The sequence below is a fragment of the Sapajus apella genome, unplaced genomic scaffold (assembly GCF_009761245.1).
Source record: "Sapajus apella isolate SASKATOON/1434 unplaced genomic scaffold, GSC_monkey_1.0 scaffold94, whole genome shotgun sequence".
Lineage (NCBI taxonomy): Eukaryota > Metazoa > Chordata > Mammalia > Primates > Cebidae > Sapajus > Sapajus apella.
In genome coordinates, this window is record NW_022437034.1 from 4,330,608 (window position 1) to 4,350,584 (window position 19,977).

General features: G+C 39.8%; 1 protein-coding gene and 2 pseudogenes across 4 annotated transcripts in view; all 3 read right to left on the bottom strand.

Moving 5' to 3' along the window:
* P4HA1 (prolyl 4-hydroxylase subunit alpha 1) overlaps window positions 1–19,977 on the bottom strand; it is an 86,002-nt gene that overhangs the window by 59,571 nt on the left and 6,454 nt on the right. The window contains exon 1 of one of the 4 annotated variants that reach the window (XM_032256337.1): window positions 15,917–15,937. The exons of the other annotated variants lie outside the window; for them this stretch is intronic. The gene's annotated coding sequence lies outside the window, so the exon portion shown is untranslated. Of the gene's footprint in view, window positions 1–15,916; window positions 15,938–19,977 lie in introns of those variants that run through there. 4 annotated transcript variants of the gene reach the window in all.
* On the bottom strand, window positions 2,804–4,540 carry LOC116535314 (annotated as a pseudogene).
* LOC116535401 lies at window positions 3,987–4,937 on the bottom strand (annotated as a pseudogene).

The following is a 19,977-nucleotide window of genomic DNA, read 5'->3' on the forward strand; positions in this document are numbered from 1 at the left end:
AAAAAAAAAAAAAAAAAAAAAAAAAAAAAAAAGAAAGAAAAAGAAATGCAGTCATTACTTAAAAAATACAAAGGGTAAGAAAAGTTCCTTATCTATTCTATGAAAAAGTAAAAGATTCCCAGGTTGCCCACAGAATTGATGTTAATTACTATCAATTGTTTAACTTTTTTTTTTTTTTTTTTTTTTTGAGGCAGTCTCGCTCTTATTGCCCAGGCTGGAGTGCAACAGCACGATTCCGGTTCACTGCAACCTCTGTCTCTCAGGTTTAAGTGATTCTTCTGCCACAGCCTCCCAAGTAGCTGGGACTAAAGGCACATGCCACCATGACTGGCTAATTTTTGTATTTTCAGTAGAGATGGGATTTCACCACATTGGCCAGGTTGGTCACAAACTCCTGACCTTGTGATCCACCCACCTCAGCCTCCCAAAGTGCTGGGATTACAGGTGTAAGCCACTGCACTTGTCCATTTAATAATTTAATAATAGCCACTATCTTGTTTTTTTTTTTTTTTTTTTTGAGACAGAGTTTCACTCTTGTTACCCAGGCTGGAGTGCAATGGTGCGATCTCGGCTCACTGCAACCTCCGCCTCCTGGGTTCAGGCAATTCTCCTGCCTCAGCCTCCTGAGTAGCTGGGATTACAAGCACGCGCCACCATGCCCAGCTAATTTTTTGTATTTTTTTAGTAGAGACGAGGTTTCACCATGTTGACCAGGATGGTCTCGATCTCTTGACCTCGTGATCCACCCGCCTCGGCCTCCCAAAGTGCTGGGATTACAGGCGTGAGCCACCGCGCCCGGCCCACTATCTTGTTTTTCATATAATTAGAGTACTACCATGACATTTCTTTTTTGTGGGGGTTTTTTTTTTTTTTTTGAGACAGTATCTCTCTATTGCCCAGGGTGGAGTGCAGTGGTGCAATCCTGGCTCACTGCAACCTCTGTCTCCCGGATTCAAGAGATTCTGATGACTCAGCCTCCTGAGTAGCTGGGACTAAAGGTACATGCCACCATGCCCGGCTAATTTTTGTATTTTTAGTAGAGACAGGGTTTCACCACATTTGTCTTGAACTCCTGGCCTTGTGATCTGCCTGCCTCAGCCTCCCAAAGTGCTGGGATTACAGGCATGAGCCACAGTACCCGTCCATTTAATAATTTAATAATAGCTACATCTTGTTTTTCATATAATCAGAGTACTACCATGACATTTCTTTATTGTGGGTTTTTTGTTTTGTTTTGTTTTGTTTTTGAGACAAAGTCTTTCTCTGTTGCCCAGCCTGGAGTGCAGTGGTGCAACCTTGGCTCACTGCAACCTCCACCTCCCGGGTTTAAGTGATTCTCATGCCTCAGCCTTCCAAGTAGTGGGACCAAAGGTGGGTACTACCACAACTGGCTTTTTGTCTTTTTAGTAGAGACGAGGTTTTGCTATTTTGGCCAGGCTGGTATCGAACTCCTGGCCTCCAGTGATCCACCCACCTCAGCCTCCCAAAGCACTGGGATTACAAGTGTAAGCCACTGCACCCAGTCTGATATTTCATATTAGAGAAAAATGTATGTTTGTTATGACCTGATTATTTATGCTTAAAAATTCAAGCTGTTTGTTCTCCTTACTATTACAATTAGAATAATAGTAGATGGCTTTTTCACATAACCTGAAAAATAAGTTTTCTCTGTGATTTAGATCTTTCCCATGAATTTCCCATAAAAATATACCAACTTATCAATTTAAATATTATGAACACATTTTCAAAATGTTAAAATACGTTTTAAGGGAAACAGATTTCAGAGCTTTCTGATTAATCCTTAAAATTCCTGATGTGTCACATCTTTTTTATATATGTGTATACATATGAAATTATATATATGTTTTTGTTTGTTTTGAGACAGTCTCAAACTCCTGACCTCAGGTGATCCGCCCACCTCAGCCTCCCAAAGTTTTGGGAAAACAAGCATAAGCCTGGCCCATCTTTTTCCTATATAACTTTTTAAAATAAATTAAAAGTTGTAGATTTGGGGACAAAAAAAATGTTCTAAAATTAAGTGGCAGGTGCCTGGAGTTCCAGCTACTTGGGAGGCTACAGCAGGAGGATCACTTGAACCCAGGAGTTCAAAGCCAGCTTGGGCAACATAGCAAGATCCCATCTCTAAAAAACAAATGAATAAATGAAATAAAATTTACTGTGGTGACTGACGGTAGAATGTCTCTGTGAAAGCACTAAAAATCATTGAATCATGAATACTAAATGGCTGACTTATATGGTATATGAACTATATTGCGATGACACTGTTCTCTTGGTTTTGTTTTGTGTTTTTGTTATTTATTATTTATTTATTTATTTTTTAAAGACGGGGATTCACCATGTTGGTCAGGCTGGTCTTGAACTCCCAACCTCAGGGGATCCGCCCGCCTTGGCCTCCAAAGTGCTTGGATTACAGGCGAGAGCCACCGCACCCGGCCGGTTTGGTTTTGTTTTTTAAGAGACAGGGGTCTTGTTATGTTGCCCAAGTTGAACTCAAACTCCTGGACTCAAGTGATCCTCCCACCTTGGCCTCCTGAGTAGGAAATATAGGTCTGCACCGCTGCACCTGTTTTGTTTTGGTTTTTAAGTTGCAGAGAATCCAAAATGAATAAATATCCCCGTCCATTTAAACTAGTATTTTCTCTCAAAGGACCCAGACTTCAGTTTTGTGTCTCTTATCAACTGTGTTCTATGTAAAAAACAAAGACAAAAAAAAAAAAATACCTTAGCCTAAGACATGTCTGTGGCCTCTTTTCTTTCTTTTTTTAAACCTGGCAGCAAAACCCTTTTGTCTTTGTGCTCTATATCCATGGTAGCAGTCTTTTCTAGTTAGGATTCTTCATGGTAGATGAGGATATAAACCAACCAACTTTGAAAGGCTTTACCTCAATTACCGAGATGCCCTGGTAGGACTCTTCTCTTGCTCCTTCTCCACTACAAACATGGACTTTGTCTATTTATTTTATAGGAGAAAGTTACCATTACAGTATAGTTTGCCTCAGTAACAGGCTCTCATTGGCTACCCTGACTTGTTAACCTGTTTCTCTTTGTGTAGGCCCGACTCTTCCTATGTGACTTGAGCTAAAGCAAAAGGCTCAAGTTCAAACTGAAAGCTCCCCATTCCACAAGAGTGAAAAAATAACCCCACTGTCCCCCTAACTTGAACCTCAATAAAAATAGATCGCCACAAAAACTGGAAGTACTCCTTAGTCTCCTCCCTTGAGTTTGCGGCAGACTTCCAGATACTTCCAAAACCACACAGTAATGAAATACACTGCTCTTTTGGCTATGTTACAGTGATTTGGAGAAGGCTTCTAGAATGTAGCAGATGTAGACACTTCCTCTCCTGGGCTCCTGCCAAAGCACAAGGCTTTTTCAAAAGCCTGAGCTGTCTGAAGAGTCTAGAATTTTCTGTTTAAACAGATTTCTATCATAATTTTCTTCATGAATAAACGCTATTTGCAGAAAATATAAATGTTTTCACTGTACTCACAGAAGGCTAATCACAAAGGATGTCTAAGCTTTTAACTCTGATAAGAGAGTTTAGATTTGTCAGAAAAGAGGTTATTTTGCCATTGCTAAAATATATTGTCACTAAAGTTTTTTTTGTCATTTCTCATTGTCCTTAAATCTCACAAGGAATTAAAAACCATTAGTCTACAGAAATAGCTAAAAAGAAGCTTAAGATGGCATTTTTCTTTGAATATAATAGCTTCTTCTTCGAATACAATACATATTTTATATATAGATATACATTTTTTTTGCGGATCATAGGAAGTTTATTGTGTCTTTAAGAGACAATGCAGACTCCTTGTCAAGGGAAAGGTCTTTCAGAAACAGGAACCGCCATTTGGATGTGATGCTCATTTGTCATTTTCATAGGCAGCTGGATTCTTCCTCCTGGATCTCTCAAACTCTTGAGTCCCCCATGTGTAGATAAGATAAAACACTACAAACGGCCTCACCACGCAAAGGCCGAGTGTGGCGCAGCACGTTGGGGATTCCTTTAGAGAAGACGTGTGGGAAGGCACGCTGCTCTGAAAGGTGACAAGCTGTATGAGATCACATGCCGCATCCGCCGTCAGATTCCCAAACTCGCAGCCTATGGTGGCGGTGGCCAGGGGTCACTTAGCCCTCCGCAGTCACCGATCCGGCAGACTCCTAGCTTGAAAATATTTTAAGAATGACAGAGCCAGAGCCAGAGCCAGACTGGGCGCGGTGGCTCACGCCTGTAATCCCAGCACTTTGGGAGGCGATTGCTAAAATATATTGTCACTAAAGTTTTTTTGTCATCTCTCATTGTCCTTAAATCTCACAAGGAGTTAAAAACCATTAGCCTATGGAAATAACTAAAAATAAGCTTAAGAGGGCATTTTTCTTTGAATAGCTTGTTCGAATATTATATCTATACGTATATATGTGTGTATTTATTTATTTATTTTTTTGCAGACCACAGGAAGTTTATTGTGTCTTTAAAAGAGATAATGCAGATTCCTCTTCCAGAACTGTCATTAGGATGCATTGCTCATTTGTCATTTTCATAGGCAGCTGGATTCTTCCTCTTGGATCTCTCCCTCTTGAGTTCCCGAATTGTAGATAAGAAAAAACACTACAAACGGCCGCACCATGCAAAGGAAAGGCTCCCGCGTGCGGCTCAGCACGTTGGGAATTCCTTTAGAGAAGACATGAGGGAAGGGGCGCTGCTCTGAAAGGTGACAAGCTGTAGGAGATCACATGCCGCATCCACGTCAGATTCCCAAACTAGTGGCCCATGGTGGCGGCCGCCAGGGGTCACTTAGTCACCGATCTGGTGGACTCCTAGCTTGAAAATATTTTAAGAACGGCAGAGCCAGGCCGGGCGCGGTGGGAGGCTGAGGCAAGTGGATCACAAGGTCAGGAGACCATCCTGGCTAATACGGTGAAACCCCATCTCTACTAAAAATACAAAAAATTAGCTGGGCGTGGTGGGAAGCCTGTAATCTCAGCTACTTGGGAGGCTGAAACAGGAGAATTGCTTGAACCCAGGAGGCAGAGGTTGCAGTGAGCCAGGATAGTGCCACTGCACACTCCAGCCTGGGCAACACATAGAGACTCCATCTCACAAAAAAAAGGAGGAGGAGGAGGACAGAACCTATATAAAAATTCAAAACAATCACAGAAAGAAAGAATAAATAACTTTACCTTACATCATGTTTCAAAATTAATCAACAAAACAAAGTAAAACAAATAGCAACAATGGAAAAGTTATCAGATCGCTAAAAGCAGAGAGTTTCTAAACTTAATTTTAAGAAAATGGCCAGGCACAGTGGTTTGCACCTGTAATCCCAGTACTTTGGGAGACAAGAGGATCATTTGAGCTCAGGAGTTTGAGACCAGACTGGGCAACACAGCAAGATCTCATTTCTATTAAAAAAATAAAAAAATTAGCTGGGCATGGTGGCACACGCCTGTGGTCCCAAGCTACTTGGGTGGCTAAGGAAGGAGGATCACTTGAGACCAGGAGGTTGAGGCTGCAGTGAGTCATGATCTTGTCACTGCTCTCCAGCCTGGGCAACAGAGTGAGACCCATCTCAAAAAAAAAAAAAAAAAAAACAAATCAGTAAGAAAACCACTATGATGCTAACAGACAAGTGGATAAAAAACTTGGAACTCACAAAAAATAACAGTAACTAGCTAGCTCAACAAAAAATGCTCAAACTTATTAGTAATTAATGACATAAAATACCATTTTTGCCCATCAAGTGAACAATTAAATTAACGAGCAAAATTATTTAATGACGTTGTTATATGCCAAGAAACTTAAAATGAAAACACATCCTTTAACTTGTAGAGTTAAATGAAAAAACAAGATTTAACAATTATCAACATACAACCTTGGTGGAACCTATATTGACTAAGATTATGTTTTCATTACCCCAACAGAAAGTTATAAATACTGATCAAAACAAAGAAAAAATTAACATTATAATATGGTTATAACTATGCAAGAACATAAACAGAGGAAATTCACCACAGTGTAATTGTCTCTGGATAGCAGAATAAGAGGTAGTTTCCTTTTACACCTCTGTATTTTCCAGACATCCTATAGTATATTTTATAGTGACAAAAAAATTAACTTCGTACAAAATAATAAATCTAAAGCATTAACTCTCATATTAAGGTACCCCAAACCTTTCAAGAAGTAGTTAATTATTCGCTAACAAATACTATAAGCTTTTGAGCATGTTCCATTTTCTAGTTCTACAAGCCTCTACATTTCACTTTATCTTCTTCAAAGTTACCTAAATCTAAACTGGGTGCAGTGGCTCACACCTGTAATCCCAACACTTTGGGAGGCTAAGGCGGGAGAATAACTGGAGGCCAGGAATTTGAAACCAGCCTGGGGCAACACAGGGAGACCCCAATTCTATTAAAAAATATTGAGGCCGGACGCAGTGGCTCATGCCTGTAATCCCAACACTTTGGGAGGCCGAGGCAGCCAGATCACGAGCTCAAGAGATCGAGACCATCCTGGTCAACATGGTGAAACCGTCTCTACTAAAAATACAAAAATTAGCTGGGCGTGGTGGTGGCGGCGCACACCTGTAGTGCCACCTACCCAGGAGACTGAGGCAAGAAAGCCTGAACCCAGAAGGCAGAGGTTGCAGTGAGCCAAAATTGCGCCACTGCACTCCAGCCCAGCAACAGAGTGAAAGACTCTGTCTCAAAAAAAAAAAAAAAAAAAAATTAAATATAGCCAGGTGTAGTGGTAATCCCAGCTACTCAGTAAGCTGAGGCTGAAGGATCACTTGAGCCTGAGAGGTGGAGGCTGCAGTGGGCCCTGAATGTACCACCACACTCTAGCCTGGGTGACAGAGTGAGACTATGTATCTATAAAAATAATAGTAAAAATAAAGAGAATTTGAAAGCAACCCAATTATCTAACAGTGAACTACGCTGCCAGAGTAGCACACTTTCCCATTCTATTTCCTCCTACAGTTAGATAAAAGACCCAGAGTAGGTCAGTCTTTGGCTTTCATTCTCATTAACGTAACGGTTGCGGGATGGTCTTGTGAATGGTAGAAAGGAGCTCCTTCTGCAGTTGCTAAGCTCAGAGAATGTGAATTTGAGGCTGCCCTGTGACCATCTTTCTCACTTGTCTAGGATCTACAAGTCATACAGAGACAAGCAGTTCCAACCCCCAGGGCCCTGATTATTTGCAACTATTGCTTTGAATCTGTAAGCTACTACAATAATCTCCCAATCCACCTAAGAAAGCCTATAAATTCCTTTTTGCTTAAGCTAATTCAAGTTGGATTTCTGTCACTTAAAATAGGAAGTTCAGACCCATGCAACATTATTCCAAACTAACATGCCTACCCAAGCTAGATAATAAAAATGAAAATAGACCTGTATGGCAGTGCTTCTCAAACTTTAGCTATACCAGAATCACCTAAAGGTCTGAGGAGCTGAGATATTTTGTACAAGTTTCCAGGCAATGCTGACAGTGCTGGCTGGGGGATCACAGTTTGAGAACCACTGGATAGAGGAAACACCCTATGAAATCACCTCTGCATTTAAAATAGATTTTACTTCAACTTATCTTACGTAAAAGTATCTAACTGTATGTCTAATTACTCTAGGGAATGGCTCTCTAATCTGTTTTAATACTATGTCTCATTCATCCATGTTCATTCAGAAACTTTAAGTGACACGTTAATAGGCAAACATCTTCATCAATCACAGGTTTTTTTAAACTGGTTTCCTTATGGTGTCTTACCTTTATTAGTCTACCTTCATTCAGATAGCAGCTTGCAAAGCAAATCATTATAGAACATCTAACAGTCAACTATCCCAAAAGACATTATGACTTTATCAAAAATTATAAAATATAAATAATTTCTTTTTTTTTTTTTTTTTTGAGACGGAGTTTCACTCATGTTACCCAGGTTGGAGTGCAATGGCGCGATCTCGGCTCACTGCAACCTCCACCTCCTGGGTTCAGGCAATTCTCCTGCCTCAGCCTCCTGAGTAGCTGGGATTACAGACACACACCACCATGCCCAGCTAATTTTTTGTATTTTTAGTAGAGACGGGGTTTCACCATGTTGACCAGGATGGTCTCGATCTCTTGACCTTGTGATCCACCCGCCTCGGCCTCCCAAAGTGCTGGGATTACAGGCTTGAGCCACCGCGCCCGGCCAATATAAATAATTTCTAAGTCTTCAAACAAGCTTGAAAAAGAAATTAAAGGCTGGGCGCAGTAGCTCACGCCTATAATCCCAGCACTTTGGGAGGCCAAGGCAGGCAGATCATCCGAAGTCGGGGAGTGACCAACATGGTCACTAAAAATACAAAAAATTAGCCAAGCCTGTGGTAGTGCATGCCTGTAATTCTAGCTACTTGGGAGGCTGAGGCAGGACAATTGCTTGAACCCGGGAGGCGGAGGTTGTGCTGAGCCAAGATCGTGCCACTGCACTCCAGCCTGGGCAACAAGAGTGAGACTCTGTCTCAAAAAAAAAAAAAAAAAAAAAAGAAAGAAAGAAAGAAACAGAAATTAATGGGTCAAAATGAATGCAATCTCCTTTAAAAGAAAGACAAATCTCAGATAGCATCCCTGAAAAGATTTGTCTTAATTTTTAAAAAGACAAAGAAAGAGGAGGGAAGGAGGAGAAACAGGAGGAAGAAAGAAAAGAAAACCCAAGAAGAGTCAAAAATTCAAAGATAAACTTATATTGGAATAAAACTTGGTGCTGTAACAGTATGAATAAGTAATTGATAATATTTAGGTTATTGGTTAGATGATAGGTTCATAAGTGGTTATATAATTATTATAACATACATGTATATTACTTATAATGTTTGGTATACATATCATATACTTTTAAAAATTTTATTTATTATACTATAAGTTCTAGGGTACGTGTGCAGAACGTGCAGGTTTGTTACATAGGTATACACATGCCATGGTGGTTTACGGCATATATCACTCCATCATATTTTTTAAACTATAAGAAAAAAAGCAGTATGGAAGAAATCCTACCAGAAAACATTCTCAGGTAGTCCTGGATAAAAATAAAATGTGAACCCAGGCAGGGTGGCTCACTCCTATAAACCCAGCACTTTGGGAAGCCAAGGCCTGATCACCTGGGGTCAGGAGTTTGAGACCAGCCTGGCCAATATAGTGAAACCCCATCTCTACTAATAATACGAAAAAAAATTAGCCAGGCATGGTGGCGCATGCCTGTAATCCAAGCTACTCAGGAGGCTGAGGCAGGAGAATTGTTTGAACCTGGGAGGCAGAGGTTGCAGTGAGCCAAGTTTGCGCCACTGCACTCCAGCCTGAGTGACAAAAGCGAAACTCCATCTCCAGAAAATAAATAAAATGTAAAGTGTACATTCATCCAAACACAAAACTTTCCTACAGTCCTTATTCCAGGAAAGTCCGGTCCCAAAGACTCAACAGGTCAATCAAACCTGGGAACAGATCTTAAAAGTTCTACCACACAGTAAATACAAATGATTCCCAATTTAGGACAGTTTGACTTAGGATTTTTCAACTTTATAGTGGTGTAAAAGTGATACACCATTCAGTAAAAAAACATACTTTGACCCCTACAACCATTCTGTTGTTCACTTTCAGTACAATATTCAATAAATTACATGAGCTATTCAATACTTTATTATAAAATAGGCTTTGTTAGATGATTTTGCCCAACCATAGGCTAATTTAAGTATTCTGAGCACATTTAAGGTGGGCTAGGCTAAGCTATGATGTTCACCTTACAATATTTTCAATTTACAACTGGTTTTTCAGGACAGAACCCCATCATAAGTCAAGGGGCATCTATATTTACATTGAGTTATGAGGAGTCATTGAATTTTAAGTACAAGTTATTCACTGAATTACTAGGACAGGGCATCTGGTAAATAATTCTATTAGGGTTTTGGTTTAATATTTTTCTTCCAAGAAAAAGTTGTAATATTTTAAAAAGTTTGTATCTCTCAAATTATTCAAAAATGAGTAAGGCAGACTAAAGAATGCTTGATATTCTCTCTCTCCTTTTTCAAGCTAGTCAAGTAAAACAATGGGAGTGCAAAAAGAACAAAGAAACCTGTAACTGGTTGTGATCAATTAGTTGTAAATACCATTGCACTTGGTCCAGACAAGAATGCTTGATATTCTAATCTAAACTTTTTCTGACACTTAAAATTTTCCACAGGAGTTCTTTTAACAGTCTCTCCACACCTTCGACACTTGTTCCAAACCTTCTTTTAGAATGCTCCAACTTTATTTTTTCCTCATACAGATTCCTTATTCAACTGTTGGTCCTCCTGAAATCTGTTTCAGACTTCAACGTTTCTGACAGTTTTCATGGTCAACACAAAAGAACACCACAAATTCAGACTCCTAATTCAGGCCACTACAATGTGCTCTACATCAAAACTTGGCGTGTCTTTTCTATCTAAATAGGATGTATCTTCCAAGACAAATAAGAGTAATTACTAGTAGAATTAGTTATCTTTCTGTTCTTCCTTATAATTCCTCTGCAAATTGCCATTTCTTTTTACTTAACTCCATCAATTCCAGTTATACTTCTGTTCTTTTTTTATAATTATTATTTTATTTTAAGACTAGTCAAGTACAGTAGTGAGAAGGGGGAAAAGAGTAGAACAAGGAGTTCGATCTGTAACTGACTGTGAACAATCAATTGAGATAACACACTACCTTTGGACCAGCCAATTCTGTTCTTAAAGAGGGTAAGCTACATGTCTAGTACTTAGAGTCTGAAGGACAAGTGCTTTAATGTTATGACCGACCTTTCTATCACAAACTCAGAAATCATGCTAGCTTCTTTCCCTCACTTTCTGTACTAGAGCAGTGAACTGTACTGAGCAGTACTGTAGCAGTTATTGGCATAATTCCAACTGAACAGCATTTCAAGATTTATATTAGAAGTCAGCTCTAAGTTAAGATATTGCCCTTAAATGAACGTGCTACGTAGGCTGTCTTTTGGAAGTCTTTCCTGTTACAAAGAACATTAAGATCAGATCATTTCAAAAACACACACTTCTGTTTTTGCCTATGACACCTCCTGCACACCTTTTCTCTTTCTTCAAGAAACTGCCCCTTTTTACCTTTTTTTGGCACTCTATTCTACCTTTAATTCACCCCTATACAGCATGATACTTATCCCTAACGAAATGGCTATCCAAAGTTCTAGCAGTTACTCTGAATGCCTGAACTACATAAAATAAAGCACAGGAGAAGTTAGGCACCAAGTTTGGCATGTATGTCAAAAAAGTTGATGAAGCTTATCTAGAAAATTTTAAATGTGAAGCAGATAGACAGAAAGGAAGATAAAAGAGAAGAGAACATTCTGATGTTCATTATCTTTGAAGTCTAATCACATTCCTAATCTCAATTTTTAAGACAACTCCCTTACCCCACAATAAACAAATTCCTCCACATCCTAGTGTAAGTTGGCTTTCTGTTTAATCCAGAGTACTAATATAGTGTCTCCCATCAACACTGTAGTGTTTTTATAGACAAAATAAATAATAAGGTAAAAACTCTCATGTATTTGTACCTCTCTACTTCATATCACCAGAATACAGTATTTCTCAATGGTATTTTAGTGTTTGGGGCTTCATTGTTAGAGATCCAAAAAATGCTACTTCTATATCAGAGATACAAACAAAGTTTATAAATACATGTGATTTTAATCCACTTTTTTTTTTTTTTTTTTTTGAGACGGAGTCTCGCTCTTGTTACCCAGGCTGGAGTGCAATGGCGCGATCTCGGCTCACCGCAACCTCCGCCTCCTGGGTTCAGGCAATTCTCCTGCCTCAGCTTCCTGAGTAGCTGGGATTACAGGCACGCACCACCATGCCCAGCTAATTTTTTGTATTTTTAGTAGAGACGGGGTTTCACCATGTTGACCAGGATGGTCTCGATCTCTTGACCTCGTGATCCACCCGCCTCGGCCTCCCAAAGTGCTGGGATTACAGGCTTGAGCCACCGCGCCCGGCCCTAATCCACTTTTTAAAATATTTAAATTGGAATTTGAATTCCCATTTAAAGTTATGTTTAAAGTTTGTGCTTCAACTAGGAAAAGCTGGATTCCCCTAAACAAATAATGAGGAAGGCTTTAAGAAGGAATGAAGCTTATTACTTAAATGGTACCGGCCATGACATTTCTTAAGAAGACACTTGTCAGGAGTTCTAGTGCCTGGCCAACATGGTGAAACCCCATCTCTACTAAAAATACAAAAAATTAACCAGGCGTGGTGGCGCACGCCTGTAATCCCAGCTACTTGGGAGGCTGAGGCAGGAGAATCACTTGAATCCAGGAGGTGGAGGTTGCAGTGAGCCAAGATGGTGCCACTGCACTCTAGCCTGGGCAACAGAGTGAGACTCTATCTCAAAACAAACAAAATAGAGAATAGCTAGATTTATTGCCAAGGGTGTCTCAAGGGACATGGAAAAGAAAAAGACTTGGAGAGGTAGAAAGCCCAGGCAACCTTGATCCTGAACTAGGACAGAAGGAACAAGTAGCCCAGATGACTAGAAGACAGTCACAGACTATAGGAATCTGAGAGGGAGAAGAGATTGGACAGAGGCAGTGGAAGGAAAGAAGAAAAAGAAGTGAGCATTAAATTGTACAGTTTCTTAAGGTTACTTATAGGTGCTGGTATTTTCAAATATTAATATAGTCTGAATTTTAAGACAGAATTTGCAAAGTCTTTGTTGTATAAACTGGCTATATTAATGAAATCATGTGTATTTCATAACATGAATATCAATACTACCTTGATATTCATGTTATGAAATACACATGATTTCATTAATATAGCCAGTTTATACAACAAAGAGAAGATTTTGCTGGGCACAGTAGTGTGTGCCTATAGTCCCAGCTACACGGCAGGCTGAGGCAAAAGGGTCACTTGAGTTCAGAAGTTCAAGACCAGCCTGGGCAACATAAGGAAAACCTATCTCAATCAATCAATCAATCGGTAATGGTTAGAGTAAAACAAAAACCTGCAGTAATGTAAAACAAAACAGCAATCCTTTAAAGATTTAAGTTCTCAGAACTTGGTTTGTTTTCTAATGTGGACAGTGAGACATACGTGGGCAAATTTTAAAGCCTATTAATCTCAAAGCAAATGAGGCGGGGCGTGGTAGCTCATGTCTGTAATCCAAGCACTTTGGGAGGCTGAGGTGGGAGGATTGCTTGAGCCCAGGAGTTATAGACCAGCCTGGGCAACATGGGGAAACCCTGTTTCTACAAAAATATAAAAAACTTAGCCAGGCATGATGACAGAGTGACACTTGGTCACACACACACACACACACACACACAAAAAGAATATATTTACCTACATATGTAACAGATTTATTTTTATTTTGTATTTATGCAATAATTAAAAGAACTAAAAAAATGTTAAATGTCTGAGGTGGAATCACAGTTGCTTTTCTCTTCCTTCAACATCTACATTTCTTTGATAAACATTATTTTTAATAAAAAATTTCTATTTCTGTAAATAAACAAGCTAATAAAAAAACAAAGTTTAAGTAAATAGATAAATCAGAGTTAGCAAAATCCCAAATGATCAATTCCACAGCTCTGCTTCTAGCTGGCATAATACCACCATCAATCCCTTTTGTTCCCAAATTTCACCTACTTTTGATTTAAACAGAAAGTTCTCATAAGACAGCTTTGGTTGTTTCACTACCTTAAGGATACAAGTAAAAAGTTTAAAAGTTTTGTACAATATACATTTTAGATTTCTTAAACTTAAATATAAATTATGAGGCAAAGTAAGGCAAACAATTCAGAAGTTTTCAATAAAACTTCATTCAAGACTAAATGTTTGTGTTTTTTTTGGAGACAGGGTCTGATTCTGTTGCCCAGTCTGGAGTACAATGGGACAATCATGGCTCACTGTAGCCTCAACCTCCAGGGCTCAAGTCATCCTTCCACCTCAGCTTCCTGAGTAGCTTGGACTACAGGCTTGTGCCACCGTGCCCAGCCAATTTTTAAAATTTATTTTGTTTCTTGTAGAATTGGAATCTCCTTATGTTGCCCAGGCTGATCTCTAACTCCTAGACTCATGCAGTCTTCCCACCTGAGCCTCCCAATGTACTGGGATTACAGGCGTGAGCTACCGTGCCCAGCCCAAGACTGAATTTTTTAAAGTAGTTATACTATTTGAAAAATGATCATTTGGGGGGAAAAAAACTGGCATTCTCTTTAGGAAAAAAAAATGACCTCTATTTACAAATAATAACCAATCACAGGAAACAATTTCAAAAAGCTCATTTGCAACAGCAAAAGTTAATTACCTCGGAATAATCAAGAAAACTTCAAATTTACCCTAAAATGAACATAAAATGGATTAAGGATCTTTTGAAGTTTAAGACAATCAACTGGCCAGGCTTGGTGGCTCATGCCACCAACGTGTAATCCCAGCACTTGGGAGGCCAAGATATTGGAAGGATCACTTGAGCTCAAGAGTTCAAGACCAGCTGGGCAACACGGTGAAACTCAGTCTTTACAAAAAAAAAATACAAAAATTAGCTGGGCGTGGTGGCATGCTCCTGTAGTCCCAGCAACTCAGGATGCTGAGGGGGAAAGACTGCTTGAGCCCAGGAGGCAGAGGGTACTATGAGCCATGACATGTGCCACTGCACTCCAGCCTGAGTGACAGTGAATCCATCTCATTTAAAAAAAATTATCTTCATAACCTTAGATTAGGCAATTAATCATAACGCCTAGGCAACAGTTTCTTAGATATGACGCCTAAAGCACAAGAAGCCAAAGAAATAAGTAAATTGAACTTTGCCAAAATCTAAAACTGCTGTGCTTCAAGAAAGTGAAAATATACAGAATGAGGGAAAAAAAGTATTTGTGGATCATATTTCTGATAGTATCAGGTTTAGTATCTAAATATATAAAGAACAGGTTTAGTATAAATACATAAAAAGCTCAGAACTCAGTATTTTTTTTTTTTTTTTTTGAGACAGAGTTTCACTCTTGTTGCCCAGGCTAGAATACAATGGTGTGATCTTGGCTCACCGCAACTTCCATCCTTCCGGGTTCAAGTGATTCTCCTGCCTCAGCCTCCCATGTAGCTAGAATTACAGGCATGAGCCACCATGCCTGGTTAATTTTATATTTTTAGTAGAGACAGGGTTTCTCCATGTTGGTCAGGCTGGTCTCAAACTCCCGACCTCAGGTGATTCGCCTGCCTTGGCCTCCCAAAGTGCTGGGATTACAGGAGTGGGCCACCATGACCGACCAATAATTTTTTTTTAATGGGCAAAGGACTCTGAATAGACATTTCTCCAAAGAAGCCAGTACATGAAAAGATGCTCAACATCATTCATCACTATGAAAATGCAAAAACCTAGCCAGGTGCAGTGGCTCATGCGTGTAATCCCAGCACTTTGGGAGGCCAAGGCGGGTGGATCAGGTCAAAAGATTGAGACCATCCTGGCCAACATGGTGAAAACCCATCTCTATTAAAAATATAAAAATTAGCTGGGTATGGTGGCGTGCGCCTGTAGTCCCAGCTACTTGGGAGGCTGAGGCAGGAGAATCACTTGAACCTGGGAGGCGGTGGTTGCAGTGAGCCAAGATTGCGCCACTGCACTCCAGCCTGTGACGGAGTGAGACTCCATCTCTAAAAAATGAAAAAAAGAAAAAAGAAAACAACAATCAGTCCCACAATGAGATACCACTTCACTGCCACTATAATAGCTACGATAAAAAATTACTAGCCGGGTACAGTGGCATATGCCTGTAGCCCCAGCTACTTGGGAGACTGAAGCAGGAGGATCATTGGAGTCTAGGAATTTTTTTTTTTTAATTTTATTTCTTTTTTACTTTTTTTTTTTTTTAAAGACAGGGTTCACCATGTTGGCCAGGCTGGTCTTGAACTCCTGACCTCAGGTGATCTGCCTGCCTTGGCCTCCCAAAGTGCTGAGATTACAGGTGTGAGCCACAATGCCTGGCCGAGTCTAGGTATTTGAGCATATATCTGTACTATGATCGTACCTGTGAATGGCCATTGTACTCTAACCTGGGCAACATAGTGAGACTTCCTCTCTTCAAAACAAAAAAATGACACACAATTATAAGTACTGACAAGGACATGGAGAAACTGGAACTCTGATAACATTGCTGGTAGGAATGTAAAGCCAGGCAGATGGTCTGGAAAACAGTTCTTTAGTTCCTCAAAAAAGCTATACAGAGTAACCATATGGCTCAGATATTTCACTCATAGGTCTATACCCAAAAGAAATGAGAACACATGTCCACACAAAAACTTTTGCATGAATGTTCATGGCAGCAGCATTATTCATAATAGTCAGAAGAGTAGAAATAACCCACATATCCATTAGTAGGTAAACAAAATGTGGTACATCTGTACAATGGAATATTATTTGGCTATAAACAGAAATAAAGTACTGATATATGTTATAACACAAATGACCCTTGAAAACATTTGCCTAGGGCTAAGCAAGGGACAATTGGGAGTGACTGCTACTGGATCTGGGGTTTCTTTTTGGAGTGTTGTAAGTATTTTTAAATTGATTGTTGTGGTAACACAACTGTGAACATATTAAAAGCCACTGAAATGTATACTTTAAAGGGAAAATTGTATGGTACATGAATTATTACTCAATAAAGCTGTTTTAAAAAATGTAAAAAGGCCAGGCGCAGTGGCTCACGCCTGTAATCCCAGCACTTTGGGAGGCCGAGGCAGGCGGATCACGAGGTCAAGAGATCGAGACCATTCTCACCATGATGAAACCCCGTCTCTACTAAAAATACAAAAATTAGCCGGGTGTGGTGGCACGCCCCTGTAGTCCCAGCTACTTGGGAGGCTGAGGCAGAAGAATCGCTTGAACCCAGGAGGCGGAGGTTGCAGTGAGCCGAGATTGCACCACTGCACTCCAGCCTGGCAACAGAGCAAGATTCCGTCTCGGGGGGAAAAAAAAAAAAAAATGTAAAAAGAAATCAGGCTGGGAGCAGTGGCTCACTCCTGTAATCCCAGTACTTTGGGAGGCCAAGGCGGGCAAATCAGTTGAGGTCAGGAGTTCAAGACCAACCTGGCCAACACGGTAAAATCCTGTCTCTACTAAAAATACAAAAATTGCCAGGTGTGATGGCGCATGCCTGTAAATCTCAGCTACTTAGGAGGCTAAGGCAGGAGAATCACTTGAACCGGGGAGGCAGAGGTTGCAGTGAGCCAAGATTGTGCCACTGCACTCCAGCCTGGGTGACAGAGTGAGACTCCATCTCAAAAAAAAAAAAAAGAAATCAAACTAAGTTCTCATTTCACTTAGGTAAAAACCTAGGAGTGGGAATGTTGGGTCATACGACCAGTGTATATTTACCTTCATTAAAAAACTGCCAAACATTTCTCCAAAGTGGCTACTCTGTTTGCCCTTCCAACAGCAACGGATGAAAGTTTCCGTTGTTCCACAGTCTCACCAGCATTTTGTTTTGCCATTTTTTCCTTAGTTTCTCTTAATATCTTAATTTTCACAATAGGTATATAACGGAATTTCCTTATGGTTTTAATTCTGCAATTTCATAATTACTAATGTTTAATGCCTTGTTTTTTTGGAGACAGAGTAAAACTCTGTCTCCCAGGCTGGAAGGCAGTGGCATGATCTTGTCTCACTGCAACCTCCACTTCCTAGGTTTAAGCAATTCTCATGCCTCAGCCTCTTGAGTAGCTGAGAGTACAGGCACGTGCCACCACACCTGACTTATTTTGTACTTTTAGTAGAGACCAGGTTTTGCTATGTTGGCCGGGCTGGTCTCGAACTCCTAACCTCAGGTGATCTGCCCACCTCAGCCTCTCCAAAGTGCTGGGATTACAACCATGAGCCACCACATCCAACCTATGTTTAACACCTTTTGGGGTGTTTATTTGCTTTTCATACATCTTCCTGAATAGTGTCTACTCAAACTTTTTGCTCTTTTAAATTAGATTGATTACTTACTGATTCTGATGTTTTTGTTTTGATTTTTTTTTTTTTGGTGGTTTTTTTTTTTTTTTCTGATTTTTTTTTAATAGAGACAGGGTCTAGCTATGTTGCCCAGGCTGGTCTCAAACTCCTGGAATCTCAAGCAATCATCTAGTCTTGACCTCCCAAAGTGCTGAGATTACAGACGTTAAGCCACCATGCCTGGCTCTGAGTTCCTTATACAGTCTATTTTTTGTCAGATACGTGATAAGGAATATTTTCTTCCAGTCTGTGAAGTCTTTTCATTCTCTCAACAGTGTGTCTGGAAGCACAAAAGTTCTTAATTTTGATGAAGTCCAATTTATCAATTTGTTCATTTATGAATCATGTCTTTGGTATCATGTCCAAGAAATCTCTGCCTGATCTGTCTCAAAAAGATTTTTGTCCTATGTTTTCTTTCAAATATTTTACAGCTGTGCACTTCACTTCACAATTTATGAATCTTTTTTTTTTTTTTTTTTTTTTAATAGAGATGGGTCCCACTCTATTGCCAAGGCTGGTGTCCAATTCCTGGGCTCAAGCAATCCTCCTGCCTCAACCTCCCAAAATGCTGGGATTACAGATGTGAGTCACCAGGCCTGGCCTATGAACCATTCTGAACTAATTTTTTGCAGAGTGTGAAGCACAGACTGAGGCTCAATAAAGAAAAAGATTTCATTTTGATGTTTTGAGTGCTGATTGCTTTCAAGTCTCACACCTCTCTCCCTTTTGTCCCACATCTGGGTAAGTCTGTAAGAAACCACATCTGGGTAAGTCTGTAAGAAAGCCCAGGTATTGGCGTGAAGTTGAAACCATGTAAATCCCACACATGGAACCATCAAACAAGTTCTACTTTCTGGTCATGATAAAAACCAAAGCCACCCACCCTATTTCACTCTTGCTTCATTCTGGACTAAACCTAAGCCCTTGACCTTGAGGAATCCTTTTGCTGTTTACTGTGTGAGTAAATTTTATTTCATATCCACTGGTGGATTCATGTTATTTGTCCCAATATTCATGTGAATTCCTGGGCAAGAGACTGCCTGCTCAGTGTCCTACAGTGTATCCACATTTGGTGCACAAATAAAGACTCTTTTTTTTTCTTTGCATATGAATATCCAACTGTTCCAGACTATCCTCTACTGAATTGCCCTTATAGTTTTTCAAAATGAATTGATAATTTTTGTGTGACTAGATTCCATTTTGTACAATTAATCTGTATGTCTATCTTTTCTCCAATACCACAGTCTTGGTTATTGAAGCTTTAAACAAAGTTGAAATCAGGTAGCGTGAATCTGCCAACTTTGTTATTCTTCTTCCAAATTGTTTGAGCTTTTCTAGTTTCTTTGCTTTTCCTATTAATTTTAGAATCAGCTCATCAGTTTCTATAAGAAATCCTGCTGAGATTTGGACTAGAAATGCGCTGAATCTATAGATCAGTTTGAGAAGACCAGGTATCTTAATACTGAGTCTTCTAATCCATGAACATTATATAATCAGTATTATATAATTTTCCACATACAAATATTACACATACTTTAAAAAGTTAATACTTAACTATTTCATGGTTTTTAGTGCTATTGAGATGGTAATTTTTAACTTTAGTTTCTAATTTCATCATTAGTATATAGAAATACAATTTACTGCCGGGCGCGGTGGCTCAAGCCTGTAATCCCAGCACTTTGGGAGGCCGAGGTGGGTGGATCACGAGGTCAAGAGATCGAGACCATCCTGGTCAACATGGTGAAACCCCGTCTCTACTAAAAATACAAAAAATTAGCTGGGCATGGTGGTGCATGCCTGTAATCTCAGCTACTCAGGAGGTTGAGGCAGGAGAATTGCCTGAACCCAGGAGGCGGAGGCTGCGGTAAGCTGAGATTGCACCATTGCACTCCAGCCTGGGTAACATGAGTGAAACTCCGTCTCAAAAAAAAAAAAAAAAAAAAAAAAAAAAA